The sequence below is a fragment of the Vombatus ursinus genome, unplaced genomic scaffold (assembly GCF_900497805.2).
Source record: "Vombatus ursinus unplaced genomic scaffold, bare-nosed wombat genome assembly UNPS02009132.1, whole genome shotgun sequence".
NCBI classification, from domain to species: Eukaryota; Metazoa; Chordata; class Mammalia; order Diprotodontia; family Vombatidae; genus Vombatus; species Vombatus ursinus.
In genome coordinates this window covers 10707543-10730231 of record NW_020948910.1, presented here as the reverse complement: position 1 = coordinate 10730231, position 22689 = coordinate 10707543, and the positions used below count along the sequence as shown (strand labels likewise).

The 22689-nt window shown below is 35.7% G+C and overlaps 1 protein-coding gene across 1 annotated transcript in view; it reads right to left on the bottom strand.

Moving 5' to 3' along the window:
- Nucleotides 1-22689, bottom strand: part of NHSL1 (NHS like 1) — a 272510-nt gene that overhangs the window by 184710 nt on the left and 65111 nt on the right. The gene's annotated exons all lie outside the window — the stretch shown is intronic.

Below are 22689 nucleotides of genomic sequence, written 5' to 3'. Positions count from 1 at the left end.
AGTTCTGTGATTCTGTGAACCTATAATATAGTTCTCACACCAAGAAAATTAACAACTTTGATTTTTGGGAAACATGACCAACAATGACAAGTTAAATAACAATGTATAAATTCAAAGAAAACAAGAGCTTATCAGAAAGCATTACATGATTCACTGCCAAATGAATGGTACAGACAACAAATACCATAGGATTTCAGAAGAAGAGGAGATTCATCTCTGGAGAACCATGAGATTTCAGCTAAGTCAAAGCATGAGTGGACTCTGGATAAATGAAGGGCATTCCAGTTCAGAAAATTAGCCATGAGGTAATATAAGCTTACAAGACACAGGAGAGTGAAATGTATCTTTGTATAACAAATGAGGAAGGCAGTTTGGCCAAAGCAAAGGGTTTGTGTTGGGAAGTAGTAGGTGATAAAGCTGGAAACACAGACTGTGACCAGGTTTCGAAAAGTCTTGAATGCAAAACTAAGAAGCTTATATTTTATCTTGTTGTCAGAGGAGCCAATAGACATTTTTGAGTAGTAAAGTGACATTAAAGCAAGATTTTAGAATGATGAAATCATAGCCAGAGCTATAAGGGACCTCAGAAATCTAGCTCAACCTTTTCATTATTCAGGATAAAGAAGAAAAAGGAGGCCCAAGCTAGGTGGTGGATCTGGAGTGGCAGGCCTGGAGTCAGAGAAACTCATCTTCATGAATTCAAATCCAGCTTCAGACACTTGTGAGTTGTGTGACTTTGGGCAAGTCACTTAACCATGTTTGCCCCAGTTCCTCATCTACAAATTCAGTGGAAGAAGGAAATGGCAAACTACCCTAAGACCTTTGCCAAGAAAACCCCAAATGGGGACATGAAGAGTTGGATATGACTGAAAATGACTGAACAACAATAACAAACTGAAGAGGAATATCATGCCCATGAAGCATTTTTAATGACTATCTAGGAATAGAAAAATAAAAGATAAAATATAATTATAACTTTCTTTTCTTTATAACCCCAAATGTCATCTCAAGCTTCTTTCACATAAACAAGAAACAGACCAGTCAACCATTTTTACAGTTATATTCTATAGATCACCAACTCTCTAGTTAGAGAAAAACAACAGTACAGGACATCTTTCACTTCCTTGGGTATGTCCATCAAGCAAAAGAAAAACAAAAACAAGTAAGCACTTCAAATTCTTGTGCATCGTGATTTTTTCTCTACCTGTCACATACAGCTACACTAATCTACATGACAAAAGAATTTTATGGTACTCTTGAAAATCCTTTGAGTACAACTTGAAAAGATGCCAGTTCAATTCAACAAGCATTTATTAAACACCTACTATGTGTGCTAAGCACTAGGGATACAAATAAACAAAAGAAAAATAGTCCCTGCCCTCAACAACCTTACAATCATATAAACATGGGGAGACACATAAAAAGAAGCTGGAAAGGGGAGGGGGGAAAAACATCTTGTGTATGTAGTACTCTGCCATCCAATCAGAGGGGAAAAGAGGCTGAGGGAGGTGGTATCCAAGGTTAGAGTTTTTGGCATGGTTATGAGATTAGAAGTAATGAGCTTATCCAGAGAGAGGCATTGTGGTCCATGGTCCTGGAAAAGTAAAGGAAGGGGGCGTCACCACTAAGGTTAAATGAACTTCAGTCAATATAGGAGTTTAATTTCTTCATGTGTCCAAATTAGGGAGTTCAAACAACTGGAAAGATGTCTTCTAAGATAAACATTTAGGGAAACCTCATTTCTTGTTCATAACAGGTATCAATAAAGTTATTCAAACATGCGAATAACTGGCTGCATATCTACTTGCCATATATAAGTGCACTAGACGATCTCTAGAGGTGTGTTTAAGGGGATAAGAAGCTGTATTTCATATGAAAACTTAAGTACCAGCAACCTCCAAAGAATGTGCCATGCATTTGTATTCCAATCACCTTATGGGCAATGGCTTCCCTCTTGTCTTAGTCTCACATTTCACAGGCCATTTAGCATAATTCATTGCATATAGCAAGTAATTAATGAATGTTATTTGAATTACTGAATAAAAGAATAAATACACACGAGCCTTCTCCTAGGAAGAATAGCAACAATAATTGACTAGTGCCAGGAATAAAGTTTAGTCTGTTTATATTCCTCTCATTTTCCTACACTGAGTGACGTCTCTTTTACCAGCACTTCCACAAGAGGGCAGGCAGAGGGAAGGTGAGCAGATGAAACCCTAACTAACCCAGGGCAATTGTTCAGTTCAGTCTTCCATAGTCCTATCACCTCAGTAAACTATGAAGAAACATTACAATAAAGACATACAACTGACAGTTATTCTCTTCTTCTTTTTTATATTACTATTTCTCTGCTGGATTGTACACAATAGGTATTTATGCAAATATTGCTTTTCCTTCCTCATTTCCCTACATAATAACATCATTAGAAAACAGGGAAAATACTGTAGTCCTTTGGTTTCTTTTTCTATCTCCTCTCATTCTTCTTCTTTTTTTTTTTTAACATTTCATTCTTTCTATTCAATGTTCAAATGATCATTTTGGCTTTTCCTCTAGTCTTATCCTCTAACCTAGTTTATTTTCCTCTCTTCTCCACTGTATTTGCATATATACATAACTTTTAACTTTTTCCTGCCAGTGCTAGTCTTAGGTTGTCCTCCTATTTGTCTAAATTCTTCTTATTTCTTAATACATTTTTCTTGGTATTTTCCCAACTGCCTTCCTATGATTCTATAATTTCAACTCATTTTACTCATGTGGCCTAACCCCAGGTAAGCTTCCATTTCCAAGTACAATAGGAGTCATATGTTTTGTGCAACCATTTTCCAAATATGTCTCACATATTCTTATTCAGTGAATTTAATAACTATATGCATGCTAAATCTCATAAAAATAAACTCCATTACCACCTACATGCCTTTGTTGTACAAGGATTTTTTAAAATTTAGAATAATTTTGTTGTATAGAAAATTGTATTGATAGTGTTATTACAAGGAAACTTTGCTGAGAAGAAAATGTGGTCCATTTTCTTTCAAAAGCTACCTTCTCTATCTGTGCCCCTGGATTGCACACCCTAATTCTGCTCAGCATTTTGCTCCATCAATTATCTTATCTCTTTCTTGCCTTTCCATTACCTCCCTTTCCACTGGATCTTTCCCCTCTGCCTTCAAACATGTTGAGGCCCTCCTTATCCCCCCAAAGCATCTCCCCCTCAACCCTACTAACATATACAATAGTCTCACTTTGACAAACTACTCTACTAAAATTTCTATCCTGAAGCAGGGACCCTGGATCCTAAGTTCCTTATTTCCTAAATTTTAGTTCTACATTTCCAAATACTTACTGAAATATTTCCCCTTGCATGTCCCATTTACACATCAAATACCATATTTCCAGAAATGAACTCATCTTTCCCCCAAAACTTGTTCTCCTTCTTGACTTTCTCTTAATTCTGTTAACACCACCATGTTACCATCTCTAAGGATAGGAAATTTGAATCATTTTTTACTCCTTTCCTTTTTTACCTATTCTATATCTAATTAGTTGCCGGTATTAGTCTATCATCAGAGCCTTTCCACTTCATCATCAGAGCCTTTCCATTTCCCCAGCTATATCCCACAAAACTGGACTATTACAACAGCTTCTCAAATTGTCTTCCTATCTCCAGTTTCCCTCTTCTAGGCTTTTGCATTATAGATTAAATATAACTGAAACACCTCTTTCCTTAAGTCCTTGCTCGGTCCAAAAACTTTCAACAATTCCCTACTGTCTATAAAAATAAGCCCAAATTCCTTAGCTTACCACAAGATCCTTCACAATTCCTCCACAATTTATACATTTCCAGGTTTTTTTCACATTAGTCCCCTTTGCATTACTTAACCACATCCAACTGTACAATCTGATACTCCCTAAAGAGGCCCAATGTTATCCCTCATCTGTACCTTTACTCAGAACTACCTTTACCTAAAAGGGCCTGTACCTATTAAAATCCAAGTTATTCTTCAAGTTCCAACATAAGGCCTTCAGTGATTCCTAGAGGCAGAAGGAATTTCTCTCTCCTGTGAATTCCCATAACACTAGTAACACTTTGTCTACTCTCCTCTTATGACACTGATCATATTGTTGTTGTTGTTTAGTTGTTTCAGTTGTGTTCAGCTCTTTGTGACCCCATTTGGGGTTTTCTTGGCAAAGACACTGGAGTGGTTTGCCATTTCCTTCTCCAGCTCATTTTACAGATAAGGAAACTAAGGCAAACAGAGTTAAGTGACTTGCCCAGAGTCACACAGCTATCTGAGGCCAGATGTGACCTCATGAAGATGAGTCTTCTTAACTCTAGGCCTAGTACTCTGTCTATTGTACCACCTAACTGCCCAGTAATCATACACTACATATATACTACCTTCAAATGTGTATACGCATACACACACACACACACACACAAAGTATATATATACATATACATAATATACAGGTATGTGTTCCACTACATTATAAAATAACTGAGATAAAAGAGTGTAAGTCCTTTTAATCTTATGTCACTAGCATAGTGCCTTACAAATTGTAAGTGCTCAACAAATATCTGCCTGAAAACTTATCTCTGCATAGTCTCCCATTACCTTTGAATCTAGCATTTCTTCTTAGTTACTGTACAAAGATATTTAAAAGATTTTCCACTTCCATTTTCTTATTCTTATGTATTACATGCATGTCTTCCCTTCCTTTTCTTTCTTTGAAACACATGATTTTGCTTTGTGGAAAGTTTAGTTCCATTTTGCCTAACAACATAACCATTACTGCCCTTTGTAATTAGTCCCTTAATCTGCTATCAACAATTTCATCAATAATATATAAATTTATCCAAGAGTACTTGTCTTAAAAATCTAAATGCTTGTTTTTTTTCTTCCTGTATTTTTTTTAACAAGTCCTTAGGACTTTGTCTATAATCATCATGAAAAGAAAATAATTTAGACTATCTGAAAAAGATGTGAAAAGGTTGTCTCTCCAAGGACTGACAATGTCACATGTCAGTGGTATGATCCATTTCCCCAGCACCTCTCATATACCTCGTCTAATACTAAAATCAGACTTAAGGTCTAACAAGGACAAAAAGCATAGATCTTCTCTGGTCATGATTTTTAATGTATTATTCATAAAATACTAAGAGAGCCCATCTTGCAGATGAAATAATCACCATACCCCTGTGATTTCAGGTGAAGGCTTCCAGAAGTCCCTCAGAATCATCCCCTCTGAAATGGTGGTAAGTTCCAACTCAATCTATTAAGAGTTTTACCACCCCTTTTAATTCATAGGATGTAGATTTCAGCTGAATATAAAAGAAAAAAAAATTTCCCTGACAATAACAACTAGGTATCCCTTCCACATCATGGGGGTTAGGGGTGTGGCACCCCTGCAATCTGGAAAATCACATAAAAAAATTTTGGCCCTCCCTTTGTACCAGAGAAGTTTAAATTATTATGGTATTAAAAGATAAAATATGTTGATATTATACGATGCTATTCCTATATTTTATTCATTTCTAAGTTCCTAAACTTTTTCTGTGTTGTCTGCTTGCCTTCATGTGTCATCTGTAACTTCTGTAAAACTCCCAAAAATTCCTATTTAATTTCTTATGTTGACCTGTGATATACTGAAACTGCAATGGGAAAAAATTCAACAGGACAGGGAGTATGTAAAAGTGGAATAGGCTGCTTAGTGAGCTTTGAATCCTTGGTTGCCCTTAAGCAGAAACTAGATTGTCATGTCTAGGTTATTGTAATTGCTGGGTTCATGCCTGAGGTAGGGGTTGGACCTACCTGAATCTCCCAGATCCCTGCTAGTTTTGAAATTTGCTAAGTCAATATTAAGTCTCTGATCTTGAGTAACAGGCAAATACTCCTAGGAGGAGTAACACTTTGAGTAACCATTTTACACCCTATTAGGAATGAAGGAGCTGAAAAAAAGTTTTAGTAGGCGAAAAGAAAAGCTAGCCCCACAGCACTGGAGAGTTAGATGAAGAGGAGAGTGAAAATGCAGGATGGACAGATTAAAGACAAACCACCTCCTTCACAATTCTGCCCTGATTTGAGATATTAATATATGGTAAATGTGTTTGTACAGAATAAAGAGCTACCTGGCTATTCCCTTAGGGCGTTCTCCATTTCATAGGTCTTTCCATAGTTCTTTAGTTTACATATCTACTCAAATTTATGTAGCACTTAGTGGTTAAAAACTGCTTGCATATATTATTTCATTTGATCTTTATAAGAATGCTACAAAGTAGATGGTATCATCATCCACATTTTTACAGATTCGGACATTTTGAAGGGCTGAGAAACTAAATGACTCAACTAGAGTCATACAGCAAGTAATAGTCAAGCTGGAAACGGAACCCAAATCTTCCCATTTAAAATCCAGTGTTCTTTTGACTCTATTAATAGAACTAGAGTACCACCCCACTTATCCAGTGGTTAAACTACCAGCAATATAACCTCTTACCACCAGTGACCATCTAAGAAATGTGGAAATCCCAGAGGAGAAATGGGAAATAGCTATCAAAGTCCATGTACTTTGTTTAGTCTCTTCCTCCTCCCTAATCCTGATGACTTAGTATTGCATATACAATCAAGGTTATTGATTTTTGAAACTTGATTTTCTTTCCTTCTCTTTCCTTCAATAATATCCTGTAAAAGGGGAAAGAAGATTAAAAGGGGGCCTATGGGGAAATAAGAAGGTGAAGAGATTACGGCTGGTGTAAAACAGAACCATTGAAAAGATTATATGACAACAAGAAAGAAGTAGGGGTGGGGTGGGGTGAGGAAATCTGCCTTGCAGTCTGTAGCCATTTAGTTTAGAGAAAAACAATTCTCACCAGAACACCTGAGCTCAAATCCCACCTCTGACACTAGTTATATGACCTTGGACAAGTCTGCTAATCTCCTGGGACCTCAATTTCCTCACCTATAAAGTGAGTGAGTGGACTAGATGACTTCTGAGGTTCCTTCCAGCTCCAGATTTGAGTATCTCTTTACTGCTCATATAGTACAGAAAACAGTATTTACCAATAATGATATTGACTTCTAAAAAAGAAAAAAAGGCTAAAGTATATATAGTATATTATGTTGGCTAAAGTGCAGAATAGTTTAGTATATTTTTCATAGGATCATAGATTAGAGCAGGAAGGGACTCATGAAATCCAACCCCTTTATTTAACATCTAAGAAAATTGAAGGTCATAGAAATACTCTTGCCAATGGCCACACAAGAAGTGGTTCTCCATCTCCAAATTCATCACTCACTTCACAGCACCCTACTGCTTTATTTGTATGCTTCTGCTTTATTTCTGTCAAATAGGAAACTGTTACTAAAGAGCTAATCTTTAATTGTATAACAAACCTCGTTGCTTAATAGCACTGCATAGATAAAGTATCATAGGATTCTTTAGGAACTTTAGAGCTGGTTGGGGTGGGGGAGGTGTGTTAAAGATATCATCCTGTCTACTTCCCCTCACTTAATAGATAAAGAAACAGAGAGAACAATGTGATTAATAAGTATCATAGTAAGAATCAGAGATTCAAATGAAAATCTTTTGACTTCAATCTAGTAGTCTCTTTATTAGAAACCATTGCTTTGATATGTTCTAGGACACTGTCTGCTTCAGGGTTGACAATTATTTTGTTCTTTGGAGGGGCACATTTATGGCATAGGGGAAACAATCTCTCAACCTACCATTACTTTGAGGAATCCTGCTGATCTTCTCCTAATAAATATATATGTATATAGGAATAAATATAAATGTTAATGTACTCTACAAGTTGTCAGCTAATTAGGACTGAAATAATTCAGGAATAATACCATAACTAATCCACTGAGTTGACTATATTTCTCAAAGTCTAAATCTAGGTCTTAAAAGTGTTGTGTCCTTACTTAAGCATCAGAGTTAATGGTCAAGTTTTATTTCACTCTCACTGTATTCAGTGTCATTTAAATGGTTTAATTTAATTTCTTTCCATTATACCTTTCATTTATATTAAAAGACAAAAAATTTAAGACAATATTTAATATATAGTAATCTATATTTCAACAAAAATAATAGCAAAAACCAGTAAGTATAGATTTCCCACCCCCTCCAACTCTTTCTTCCCACCATTTTATTTAATAGGATATGTCATATATTTGACCTTCCAAGAAGAAAAAAAAATCTATTTTTGAAAGGGTGATTTGGAAGAATGATATCATTACTTAATATGTGGCCTTACATATTAAAATCAGGAAGGAGGGAGATCAACAATGTTCTATGGAAGGCTATAATAAGATTATAATGAAACAATTTATAGCAAATAACTTTACTCTGATTGTGCTGATAACTCTGCAGTGTCCCAATTGAAAGTCTTTTGAGAAATTAAACTATATAAGTAATATTGATATTCACTAAGTTGGCCAAAATTAAGTCTGATGTAAAATTTCAAGACTTAAAATTTAAGTATCAAGAAAATTTAACATTTTAAGAAAGTCTTTTCAAAACTAGTCCAAATCTTTCACAATTACTACAAAGTATGCATCAGAATGCCTATAGAGAAAATTAGATTATAGGATCATAGATTTAGAGCTGAAAGCAATCTAAGAGATCATCTAGTCCTACTCTATAATTTTAAAAATACAGAAACTGAGGCACCAAAAGGTTAAGTGAGATATACTCATTCAGAAATAAGTTAAAATACCTAAAAGACGCCTTTAAAAGCTGAATATAGATGCCTACCTGCCCCAATAGGTAAAGAAATATTTTCAATTATTATCTATATCAAATTATGTATGACTTAAGACCACCATAAAAATCAACTTGAGTCTTTCATAATTTGACAAAACTAAACATTAAACTGGAATACTATAAGATTTCCTTAGTGTTATTCATTTTTATTTTAATAAGTATTTTGCTAAATACAAACAGCATTGGCTTATGTGTACATATTTGCTAAACAGACTAAAATAATTTTCTATTCTTCATCCTCTATAAACTGTCTGCAACAGGAAAAGGGGAAAAGGGGGTAAGCACTATCATCACCCCTAAGATAACAGCATCCTTACACCCAAAAGCACAATAATTAAGATGAAATTACAGTGAAGAGCCGTCTAATATTATTTTGTGATTAGGGTAGTTCTTTTAAATTATCTTCACCATCATGTTTACAATTGTTAGATTGTAAAAGAAACGAGAGAAACACTATCCTAGACAGAAAGTGCAAAGGTTCAATTCCCAGCTCTATCGCTGACTCACTGTTTGATCATCAGCAAAGCATCTAACCTCTCTGTGTCACAGTTTATCCAGCAGTCAAGTCGGAATAATGCTTGTTCCCTCCCATCACAGAAAAAGGGTAAGATTTAATGAAACAGTTTCAGCTTGGTCTAAAATGTTTCAGATAAGTATCCTTCCAAAATAAATCTCTTCAAAACATAAGGGCACGGTAACTTGGCTACAGAAGGCTTTTTTTGAGGGTTTTTTTTGGGGGGGGGCTGAGGGGGGGACATACTACTTCAGAAATAAAACTACTAAAGAAATTAGAATTGGTTTATCTTATCAGGAGTGTAACCAAGACACCCTGGAAACCTCGAGTTTCTAGTTGGGTGTCTGGGATACCTTACAGTAGAATACTTCATCAAATGACACGCACAGTTTGATCCCATCAGATCTCAAGGTAAGGCCTCCAGCTAAGTCAGTTTAGTCCTTGCATAAAAGACCAAAAAAGGTACATTCAAGAATGCTATCAAGGAAGCAGCCAAACTAGCCAACTCTTCCATTCCTATTGGTTCACATTAAGGCAAATTCACTGAAGACACTTCAGAACAAACCATACTGGATAATGAGAAGAAATGATGAAAAAATTAACTGAAGGAGAAAGAAGAGATTTTTTTCAAAAATTTTCCAATTAATGAACCAATATTGGCATTTCATGGCAATGTAAAAAGTCATTAGGTTGGCTTAGCTCTCAAACTTAAAACAGAACCCACATACTTTTTCCTTTCAATTTAACTTTTGCTTTTTAATCTAAACTAGATAGCAGGATGATTTGCAATCCATATCACTCCAGATCTAGAGAAGTTGTATCTTACTAAAAGTGTTGAATATATTTACTCAACTGTTTGAAAAGCATCAATTTTTTTTAAGTGGAAAAAATGGACACTTAAAGAAATCTATAATTTTTTATATGACATTTCGTTTGAAATGTGGCCTTAATTGAACTTTTAAAAGTACTTCAGAAATTTGTTGCAATATAATGTTATCAGCAGGTATTCTATGATATACAGAATAGGGAAGCTAGGTGGCACAGTGGATAACATACTGGGCCTGAAATCAAGAAGCGTCGTCTTCCTGGATTCAAATCTGGCCTCGCACACTAGCTCTGTGATCCTCAGTAAGTTATTTAACCCTGTTCACCTCAGTTTCCTCACCTGTCAAATGAGCTGGAGAAGAAAACAGCAAGCCACTCCAGTATCTTGCCAGGAAAACACCAAATGGGGTCACAAAGAATTATACATGCCTGAAACCCTGAACAATAACAAATTCTATTATTTAGAAATTGTTAAGTATCTGATGTGAGGAAGAAAAAATGTATACAATTCAATAATAACAATGGTAGTCTTTCAAAATACTTTAAGAAAATTTCTTCCACAGAAATACTGTATTCTAAAACAATTTCTCTCCTCTTATTGCACATTATCTGCATGGCATAAGCCCATTCTCAAAATGATTAAAATTTCTACTTGTAATCAGAATAAGATGCTCTATTCTCAAAGGACTGCTTCTGCCTTCAAAGTCATAGAAAAACACTTTAAAAAGAAGCATTTAAGAGTATTCCCCAGGCTGTTGCATTTCCTCAAAATAACTGAGACTATTCACTTCAAGAGAAGATAAAAAGTTTCATAAAAACATCATACACTCTGCAGGGCTAGATACAAAGGGAAAAAATATACAAATAATGTGTTTCTGCTATAAACCTGATCTCCCTTATCCTAAGACTTTTATGTAAGGCCAACCTTACCAGAACTATTTAGTTTTATTTAATTTTCCTCTTTAACTTCACATTTTTCAGTAAACCAATCCTATACTTTGTTACTTTTGTTCAGTTATATTTCATGGGAGTGTAAGTATGTGTGCATGTGTGCGTGTGTGTGTGTGTGTGTATGTGTAAGTTCCTAATCTTTGATTAAGCCAATGCCCAAATAATTAAGGAAACACAAAGTATTCTTAGTCATCGTTTGTTGGCTCATCCTTTGACTATGAGAATAAAATGAGAAAATAACTGTAAAGTTTTAGCACAGTGCCTGCCTGAAGCATAGTAGGCACTTACTAAATGCTTATTCCCTTCCTTTCCCTATGTTACATATTCAAGTCCTGACTCTGACACATACTCACACTATGACCCTAAGCAAGTTACTTAAGCTGTCCAATCTCTAAGAAATTCTCCAAAATTTTAAGTTGTAGGGATCTACCCATGGTGGTAATTGTACCTCACCTAGAAGTTCCTTTTATCAACAAAATCATAATTCTTATCCCTATTTGTCAGGTGATCCTTTAAACCTTTTTACTCAGTCTAATTTTAGCTTTCTCAGTTTCCTATGGAGAATAATCAAAGCTGAATTAAGAAAGGCTATTTGTCCTTTACTAACTTTGATATTCAAAATTTTCAAGATTACATCCAAGTAGGTTCTACCTCCACTGATACAGATCAAAACTCCTGGCTCTTTGTGATGACTACATCCTTTTCATTCAGTCAATAAACACATATTGGGGTGTATAGGGTGTCCACAGGAGGACTAGTACCTCTGGTGTGAGGGCTGCTAAGCCCTTTACAATGCTACTCTACCTTTAGTGTCCACCTGGCACCCAGCTCTCACCGCACCCAGAGCAATCTCCAGTTATCTTGACTTCTGTCTTGCCACTGGACTCAGATAACTCTAGAAGAGAGAGTGAGGCTGACAACTACACTCAACTTTGCTCACTTAATCTAATTTACATTCAATTCAAAAGGCATCACCCATTACATTTTGCTAATTTACTATTTATTTTACTATTCAATAATTTTACAATTTTATTATTTTACTATTCAACTATCTTATTATTTATCCTTTTACTACACTACTATTTTACTATCTTATTATTTTACCAACCTCAAAGTCCTGTGGTGACAGGCTAGTAACAAAGCAGCAGGTGTGGATACACTGGGATCTGTAGTCACAACCCTGAACATAGGCAGCCCAGGCCATAGGGTCATCTTCTCACTGGACTGAAGCTGCAGTGGGATTCAGCAACCACCTAGGTGTCTTAGCAGCCTTCTTAAGGACCACACTGCTCACTTCCTGGTGTGAGGAAAGGGCTAGCAAAGGTGCCCTAAAAATTGTCTGCTTCACCTAACCCTAGCCTGATTATTGTGGCAGGTAGGGATTCAACCTTGCAGTCAAAACACAAAAACATGTACAAAAACTTTTGCAAAGACAATTCCACTCACTGCTGTTATGTGGAATGTGTATATGCTTATAGACAACAAGAAATCCAGTAGATCTAAGAGACAAACAGCCCTTGTGAAAGAACTCAGCAGGTGTCACATTCAAATAACAGCCCTGAGTGAAACAAGGCTAGCAAATGAGGGCCAGTTTGCCTAAGTAAAAGCTGGATACACATTTTTCTGGAGTGGTCACAGTGATGGGGAGTTCTGTAAAGCTAGTATAGGTTTCACAATCAAATCTGATCTAGTCAACAAGCTTGTATGCCTTCCAAAAGGAGTGAATGACAGACTCATGACAATGCAATTGCCACTTGCAGGAAAGCACCATGCACCATCATCAGTGCATATGTTCCCACCATGACAAACCCTGATGAGAACAAAGAAAAATTTTATGAAGACCTGGAGACCCTCATCATCAATGTGCCCAAAAGAAGAAAAGCTTGTAATTCTGGGTAACTTTAATGCAAGAGAAGGCAGACAAGCAGACATGGCAGGGAGTCCTTGGGAGGAATGGAGTCAGAAACAGCAACAGATGGTCACTTAATAGTGAAAACTTGTGCATCTCATGACCTTCTCATCCCCATCTCTGTCTTCCATTTATCTAAATGCTACAAAACTTCACGGATGTGCCCTCACAGCAAACATGGGCATTTAATAGACTATGTCATTGTAAGAAGAGACAGACAAGATGTGAGAATGGTGAAGGTAATGTGTGAAACAGAGTGCTACACAGATCACAGAGTTATCCTCTCCAAGCTAAATATTCACAGTCAACAACAGTAGCAGGCCCTAAAGCATGATGACTATCATAAGATTCAATATCAACAGATTAGAGTGCTTTTCTGTGGGTGAACAGTTTCTTACTGACTTGGAGAGAAAGCTGAGCCAACACACGTTTAGTAACAGTGGAGCAGAAAAGGAGGGGGCAGCTTTCAGAGATTCGGTGTACAGTATCACATTTACTCAAATGGGACAGAACACTAGCAAACATCAGGATTGGAAAAATTCAGAAGCTACTAAATGAAAAATGAGAAGTCTTAAGGTAGTTCAGTTTGAGGCAGGGTAGTTCATCAATCTTTATAAAGGCAGCATTTGACTCCATCAAAAGTAAAGTGCAGGCAAAGCTTAGAAAAGATGTAGGATTCTTGACTCAGTAAGAAAGCAGATGAAATTCAGTTTTATTCTGATAGTAACAATAGAAAGTGTTTTTATGATGCCTGAAGGATATTTATGGGCCAAAGACCTTTGGTGCATCTCAAGTACTCAGCACTGATGGAGCCACACTGATCAAGAATAAGGACATCATCCTGGAAAAATGGGTTGAACACTTCCATATTGTTCTCAACAGACCATCATCAACCAATGCTGGAGCCACTGACCATATACCTCAGCTTGAAGTCAATCCCTCTTTAGCCATACTTCCAACTGAAGAAGAGGTTTTAAATGCCATTAGGCTCCTCTTGTGTGGCAAAGCGCCTAGTGCTGACTCCATTCCTGCAGAGATCTACAAGGCAAGTGGTGCACTGCTTATACAAAGGCTGAATGAAATCTTCTGGGTTATATGGCAAAAGGAGGTTAGCCCCCAGGAGATCAAGAATGCTTCTTATTGTCCATCTATGTAAAGAAAAAGGAAACAAGTTGTCCTGTGATAACCACAGAGGGGTCTCTTTCTTAGTCATTTCCAGAAAGATTCTTGCCAGAGTCCTTAATAAGCTGACCTTCACCAGAAAGATGGTCATCTATCTGAAAGCCTGTGTGTCTTCAGAAAGAGCTGAGGAATACTTCATATGGTTTGCTGCCTGACAACTCCAGAAGAAATACCAGGAGCAGAAAATGGGTCTGTACACAACATTTGTCAATCTAACTAAGGTCTTTGATATTGTCACTTGTGAAGCCTTGTGGAAGATCATGGTGAAATTTGGCTGCCTGAAAAAGTTCATCAGTATTGTATGTTAGTTTTATGATGGCATGCTTGCACAGGTTCTGGATAATGGAGTGAAGCAGGGTTGTGTGCTTGATCCCCATGCTTTTTAGCATGATGTTTTCAGTGATATTTTCAGACACCTTCAACAAGGATGAAAATGGCATGAAGGTCAACTACCACACTGATGATATATTATTTGACCTGAAAATACCAAAAGCCAAGACTAAAATGGAGGAAGAGTTGGTGTGCAACTTTTTGTTCACAGATGATTGTGCACTCAGTGCAGTCTCTGAGGCTGAGATACAACAAAGTATGGATCAATTCTCTGCCACTTGTGCTAATTTTGGCCTAACAACTAACACCAAGAAAACAGAGGGTCTCCACCAGCCAGCACCACACCATCCATACATGCTTACAGCAAATGGAGAAATTTTGAATGCTGTGGATAAGTTCACTTACTGTGGCACTACACTTTCTAGGGATGTACCCATAGATGATAAGGTTGAGGCATGCATTGCCAGAAATAACCTAACATTTGGGAGGCTCCAAAAGAATGTGTGGGTGAGAAGAGGTATTAGGCTGCCTACCAAACCGAAGATCTACAGAGCTGTTTTCTGACCTCATTGTTGTATGCCTGTGAAACCTGGACAGTCTACCAACACCATGCCAAAAAATTGAACCACTTCCATTAAAATTGTCTTAGGAAGATTCTGAAGATCACCTAGCAAGATAAAGTCCTGGACACTGAGGTTCATTCTCAAGCTGAAATGCCAACTATTCAAACTTTACCACACCAACTCCAATGGGCTGACCATGTTGTTTGAATGCCAAACATACATTTACCTAAAACGCTATTTTTTAGAGAATTCGCACAAGGCAGATGCTCACATGGTGGTCAGAAGAAGTGATACAAGGACACTCTCAAAGTCTCTCTGAAGAATTTTGGTATCAATTATGAGACATGGGAGACACTGACAAAGTATCATTCAGCATGGCACACCCACATCAAAGAAGGTGCTGTGCTCTATGAGCAAAGCAGAATTGCAATAGAAACATGAGATGTGTAAATTTAGAGATATCTCTCTCCCAAATAGTCATATGGAGTATTTGTGCCTAACTTGTGGTAGAGCCTTCGAAGCTTTTACTGGTATGATCAGCCAGTCAGACACACTGTACATTGACCCCAACATCATGTCATTTTGAACCTCTTTGAGCATGAAGGACAACAAACATTTATTAAGTGCCTACTATGTGCTAGGCACTGTGCTCAAGTTAAACATTAATCATACCTTTAATAATGTTCTTTAAAAAAAAAAAAAAACTTTGCCAGGAATTAAAAACAAGCCACTGACGTGTAATTTGCAATCTCCACTCTCTTCCCTTTTCTAACCATCAGGATATTTGCCTTTCTCCAATTCTAAGGTGCCACTCACATTCTTCCTGTTATTTCCAAGGTCAATAACAGTAGCTCAACAATTGTACTTCCTTGATCCCCCTCACACACACATACACACCCAATATTCTATCATGTAGTTCAACTGAGTCTTGCAATATAAACTCATCAAGGGTAGGCAGATGGGCTCTTAATATTTCCCCATTTATCTTGAGTACCAACTCCCTATTAAACAATTTTGTTCTGATCTTTCCAGGCTCTCACCTGAAGTCTTTCATTCTTTCTAACTAGAAGGTCCTTTCACCTCTTCAATCACAATGGTACAACTTTACAATTTTCAAAATGTTACCAAATGCACATTTATGGCTACAGAGCAATGTAGTCCAATATAAAAATCCAAACTGGTCTTTCTTTCCTAAGGGGAGAAAAAACCCTGTACTATTACAATAATCAACAAAATAACATGCAAATATGAATATGACAAAAAATAGGTTTTATTGGCACTTATTTTTAAGATAACATAACTAAGAAACGGTAAGGATTTGAGTAAGACAAGTGGGCTGCATGGAGTTAGTGCCAATAAAAATTTTACTTGGTCCTAGTGGATTTTTCAGTACTACTCTTCACAGAGAACCTCCTTTTTAGAGGTTCCTTTATTAGTGCCAAGTCATATTAACTAAAATAACAAGGCAGAAGTACAGTATACTAGTTAAATTCAAGAGCTCAAACTGGCTATAAAATAATAAAGGAATAATGCTGTACTGCTCTGGTCTTTTCCCAGAAGCTCATACTCAACCTTCCTCTTCATAGAAAAGTTTGTAGAGTGCTCCTGAAATCCATAAATCAGAGCATTAACTATAATCAGGCTGTCTGAGGTGGGTTTTTTTGGGAAGGAGGCAGAGAGGAATTGGTTAATGTTGGGCTTTTTGCAATCCCTACACTAAAGTCTTTAAGTTTAACTCACTGAACTCAGTTCTCTATTAGGGCATATTAAACATACAGCCTTTCCTTGATAAATCTTTTTTCCCAGTTTATTGAAAGTATGTAATATGCTTAATTATAGTTTTGCTGACATATCAATCCCTATACTTTATAATCAAAGAAGCTAACCAAAACAGACTTGCCTTTCTCTCCCAGCCCTTGAGAGTCATCAATCAAGCAGAGAACAAGAGAATAGGCTTCCCATTTCTGGAATGAAGGCTGTAAGGAAATGTTGAGCAGGCAGCAAAATGGGGAAACTTGACAGTTTCACAGTTCTTCTAACTGCCCTAAAGTTAGGTCTTACCAATAAGTAAAACCACATAATTTTGTTAGAAGAAGATCTGTAACACTAGACACATTTATACAAGTGCCACCGAATAATATTAAACACTGGTACAAAGAGGGTTTCAGTAAAAGTAATTTTCTTCTACCAGAGGATAGTTCCTAGTAAGGTTTGGTTGGTGGTAGTGGTGACAAATTCTCTACACTGTCACATGGTAATTGTGCGCTGTTTGTGCTGTAAGGAAGAAAAGAGGAACACTCAGATCATCAACAATCATCTCCACAAGGAAAATCTAAATTATCAAACTATCCCTCCAAAATATATGAAAATCGAGAAATTTAGAGAGGGAAAGGAAGAGTAGTAGTGCTGATGTGTCTATGATGCTCTCCTCTTTCAATTCAATTCCATAGATATTTAACACTTTTTTCCTTAATTTTAGGGAGACTTTGTTTCATCTTTAGCTACAGCCTGGGAATGTGGTTTCTACCAGTGTATTATTTATAATACAATTCTACTACAATAAAACACTTGGGTTTTGCATATAATGGGTTTAATCTGTATAAAATATAGGTTTAAAAAACACATTCCAAAGCCAAATATACAATGTTTTTATATGATATTCCTCTTTGGTTCCATTCCTCTACTCTTCATTAAGTAATGAAGAATTCTATGTTTTGGGTAATTAGATGGCACTTTAGAATTGGATGACCAAGACCCTACCAAAGCATAAGAAAGAGACAAACTTTATTCCCATCTCTCCCTTCTGTGCATAGTCAGTTTTTAATAAATGTCTATTAAATTGAACTGAAATGACTATGGTAAGGTTAGATCTCAAACTACATAATCTCCTATGAATTGTATGCAAATATATGTATGACCTACCATTTTATATTTAGTATGTAACCAGATCTCTTTTGGGTGTTATAATCCTTTAATAAAATAGTGCAGTAATTAGTTAGGACAGGTCAGAAGTTTTACCAAAGAGGTAAAAACAATTCACCTCATTCAAAAAGTTCATCATTCACTTCTACCACCAAAAAGCTATTAGAGATGACTACTTTAATCCCTATAACCCACTGTGGATTCTCACCACAAGTATAATAAATACTGGATTCTTGTACTGAGGCCATATATTGGATGCAGTTATCTTATTTCTCAAAAATAAAGTCATTTTTATGAAACACTTAACTGAAATGAAATTAAAACCACTATGAAAAACTAAAGTGTATAACTAGAGCTCTGGACTTGGAGTCAGGAAGACTTTGTTCAAATTCCACCCCCTACACTTAATAGTTTTGAGATCACAACCAAGTTGCTGAACCTTACCAAACCAATTTCCTCATCTGCAAAATGTTAATAGCAATACCTTCATTATCTTTCTAAGAATTGTAGTGAAGATGAAATAAGATTTATATGTAACAAATATCAAAATTTATGCAAATGTCAATTATTATTTTCCTTAACTTACTGACATATTAGGAAGGAAATCAAATAGTCCACATTTCTAATAGGACTTTAAAATATGAATCACTGTAATTATTTTTTCATGAAAAAAATTAGTTTTCCCAAGAGTTGCCTCCTTTATATTTTTGTAGTTATATTACTATAGCTCTGCAGGATCTCTCCTAAAGCACATGTGACCTAATAATCATTTCATATAATTTAGGTTAAACAAATGTCAATGGATCACAAAAATCTGCCCTATTTTTTCAGTTCCCACTGCCATCATCCCAATTCTGGCCTTGACTATTATAATAAACTCCTAACTGGCCTTCCCTCTTCTGTTCCTTTTATGTTAGTCTATCTATCCTTTATGCCTTTGCTTATCTTGATAACTGTACACTAAAGTCTTTCCTTCACATTACTGACAAAGTAATTTTGCCTGAGGATAGATATTATTTCAGTAGTTCCCACTGTCCCTAAGATAAAAATAAAACTTCTCTGTTTAGCTTTTAAAGCCTTTCACAGTCTGGCCCCGATCTACCTCTCCAGTCTAACTGTATATTAATTCTTCTCCAGCATTCTACAGTCTAGCCAAACTAACGTTATTACTGTTGATTATACATGACATTCCCTCTTTCCTATTTCCCAGTTCAGTGCCTCCCCATTTGCCATCTCCAATGTGTGGAATGCACCACCATTCGTACATTGAAACTCTCTACATGAAGTCTTTTCTGATCCCCCACAACTGCTAGCATGCTCTCTACCAACTACATAATTTGTATTTACTCTGTTTATTCTAATAGTTTCAGAAGGTAGGGATTATTTCATTCTTTGAATTTGTATCCCAGCACCTAACATGGTGCCTTACACATAGTCGGGATTTAGTAAATGCTAGATGATTGATTAATTAATTACATCATTCCTTTGCTCAGAAATCCTTGAGTTCCCATTACCTAATGAAGTATGTATAAATTTCTTTTCTGGGTACTCAAAGCCCTTCATATTCTGTCTTTAATCTGCCTTTCCAATATTACCTCTCTTCCCGCCCCCCCATTAGAAACATGTATGGTCAAGCCAAACAAATTCTCATATTGGCCATATCAAAAAAAAAATGTTAGAATCTTCACTCTGAGTCCCTAAATTCTCTACCAGGAAGTAGGTAGCCTATTAAATCATGGATATTTTGGAATTGTGATTAGTCATTGTGTTGATCAGAGTTCCTAAGAATTTCAAAGTTGATCATCTTTACATGTTATTGATATTGAATTGTTCTCCTGGTTCTGCTCACTGCACTTTTAATCAGTTCACACAAGTCTTTACAGGTTTCTCTGAAACCATACCCTTCACCATTTCTGACAATATAGTAGTATTCCATCACATTCATATTCCATAACATGTTCAGTCATTCCCCAATTGATGGGTATCCCTATAATTTCTAACTTGTGACTAATCACAGAAAGAAAGTATTTTCAAACATCTAGGTCTTTTTCCTCTTTATTTGATCTCTTTAGAGTACAGATCTAGTACTGGCATTGCTGGATTGAAAGGTATGCATAGTTTAGTAGGTAGATCAGTTCACTGATCTACCAACTGTGCATTAAGCTACTGTTCTGCCTCAGCACCTCCAACATTTGTCATTTTCCCATTCAACTTTGTTAATCTGATGAGTGTGAAATAGTTTCTCAGAGTTGTTCTCCTTTGCATTTCTCTAGTTACTAGTGATTTAGTGAATTTTTTTTCAGATGGCTATTGAGAGCTTAGAATTCTTCCTCTGAAAATTGTTTATATCCTTTGACCATTTATCACCTGAGGAATTGCTTTTATTCTGATAAGTTTAAATCAGTTGCCTCTGTATTTTAGAAATCACACATTTTTTTTGAAGAAACTTCTTACAAACATTTCCCTCCATTTACCTACTTCTCTTCTAATTATAGCTGCATTGGTTTTGTTTGTGCAAAAACTTCAAAAGTTTATGTAATCAAAATTTTCTATATTATCTTTTGTGGCCTTCTCTATCTCTTATTTAATTATTAACTCTTCTCCTATCCCATAGGTTGAACAGGCAAATTTCTTCCTCATTCCTCTAACTTGTTTATTATGACCTCCTTCATGTTTAAGTTATGTACCCATTTGGAGCTTATCTCAGTATTTCTGCAAGACTGTTTTTTAGTTTTCCCAAAAGTTTTTGTTAAACAGTTCTTGTTCCAACAACTGAAACCATTGGGTTTATCAAACACTAGACTATCTGTTCATTTGTTTCAGTATATTACATATCTAATATCTTCCACTGATCAACCTATGTCTTACACAGCAACAAATTGTTTTGATAACTATTTTTTGTAGTATAGTTTAAGATCCAGTACTAGTAGGCATCTTTCTTTCCCATTTTTTCATTAATTCTCTTCAGATTTCTGACCTTTTCTTCTTCCATATAACCTTGTGCTATTATTTTTTTCTAGCTATATAATCATTTGGGCACTTGATTAATGTGACATTGAAAAAATAACTTCTTGTTATGCAATATAATGTATACATAAATGCATATATCTCTTTTCCTCTATATACACTGGTCAGGTTTATTGGCATATAATTGGGCAAAAGAGTTCCTAATAATTTCTTTTATTTCTTGTTCCTTAGTTGATAATTCACCTTGTTTTTCATTTTTGATGAACTAATGAAGTTTGCTAATGATTTATCTTTTTTTTTTTTTACAAAAAAAATTCTTAGTTGCAACTGGATTTTTTTTCCTTTCAAATATTTTCCATTTCTTCTTTGATTTTGGTCGTTTTTTTATTTACTGGTTTTTCAGAGGTTTTTTTTTTTAGCTGAATGCCCAACTCATTGATTTGCTTTCTCTCTTTTATTAGTAAAAATGTTTACAGATATAAAGTTTCCCCTAAGTACTGCTTTGGCTAGATCCCAAGTATTTTGGAATGTTGCCTTATTGTTGTCATTATTATTAATGAAATTATTGCTTCGACTTATGATTTGTTCTCTGACCAATCCATTCTCTGGGATTGTTAGTCTCCAATTAATTTTAATAATGTCTTTAGTAGAAATTTATTAAATATAATTTTACTGTATTGTATTCATGAAATGTATTAAACATTTCTCCTTTTCTGCATTTATTTGTGAGGTTTTTATGTCCTAATACATGGTCAATTTCTGTGAAGGTGCCATGCACAACTAAGATATATGTATATACCTTCTTATTCCCAATTTCCAAGTCCATCATATCTAACTTTTCCAAAATTCTATTCATTTTCTTCAAGTCTTTTGTTGTTGTTGTTATTAAATTTATGTAGGTCTGAGATAGGGGAAAAGGAAGGGAACAAGCATTTGCATAATACCTACTATGTATGAGGTATTATGTTAAGTGCTTTACAAATTTATTTCATTTGTTCTTTGCAACAACCCAGGGAGATAGGTGCTATTATTATCCCCATTTTACAGTTGAGGAAACTGAGGGAAACAGAGGTTAAGTGGCTTGACCAAGGTCACATAGCTAGCAAGCATCCAAGGCTGAATTTGAACTCAAATGTTACTGACTTCAGGCCTAGTACTCTATCCACTAAATCACTTGAGGTCCCCCATTATATAGTTTTGTTATTTCTCCCTACAATTCATTTAATATTTAAGTATTCAGATGTTATACAATTGAATACATATGTTCAGTATTAATATTAACCATCTATGGTTTCTTTCAGCCAAACACAGTTTTTTCTTCTGTTATCTCTTTTAATTAAGTCTATTTTTGCTGTTGCTTTGTTTGAGATCATGATGATTACCATTGCCTTTTTTTTTTACTTCAGTTGAAGCACAGCATTTTGCTCCAACCCTTATTTTTATTTCACTTCCATGTTTCTGTTTAAGTATGCTTCTTCTAAATAACATAGACTCTGTTTTTTAATCCATTCTGCTGTACTTTTCCATTTGATGAATGAGTTTGTTCCATTTGCATTCACAGTTATAATTTCTAGTTGTGAATTTGCCTTCATCTTACTCTCATACTTTCCCTTGTCTTTGTTCCCTACCCCTTCTTTATAAAGAAGAGGAAAGTGCTGAGACAGAAGAAATGAAGTCAGCACCAGCAAACTAGGTTCAGTGTAATCTGCATCTGTTACCTGGCTCCTTTTCTCTTTCCCTTACCCAGAGCCTAATAACAAGTTTTT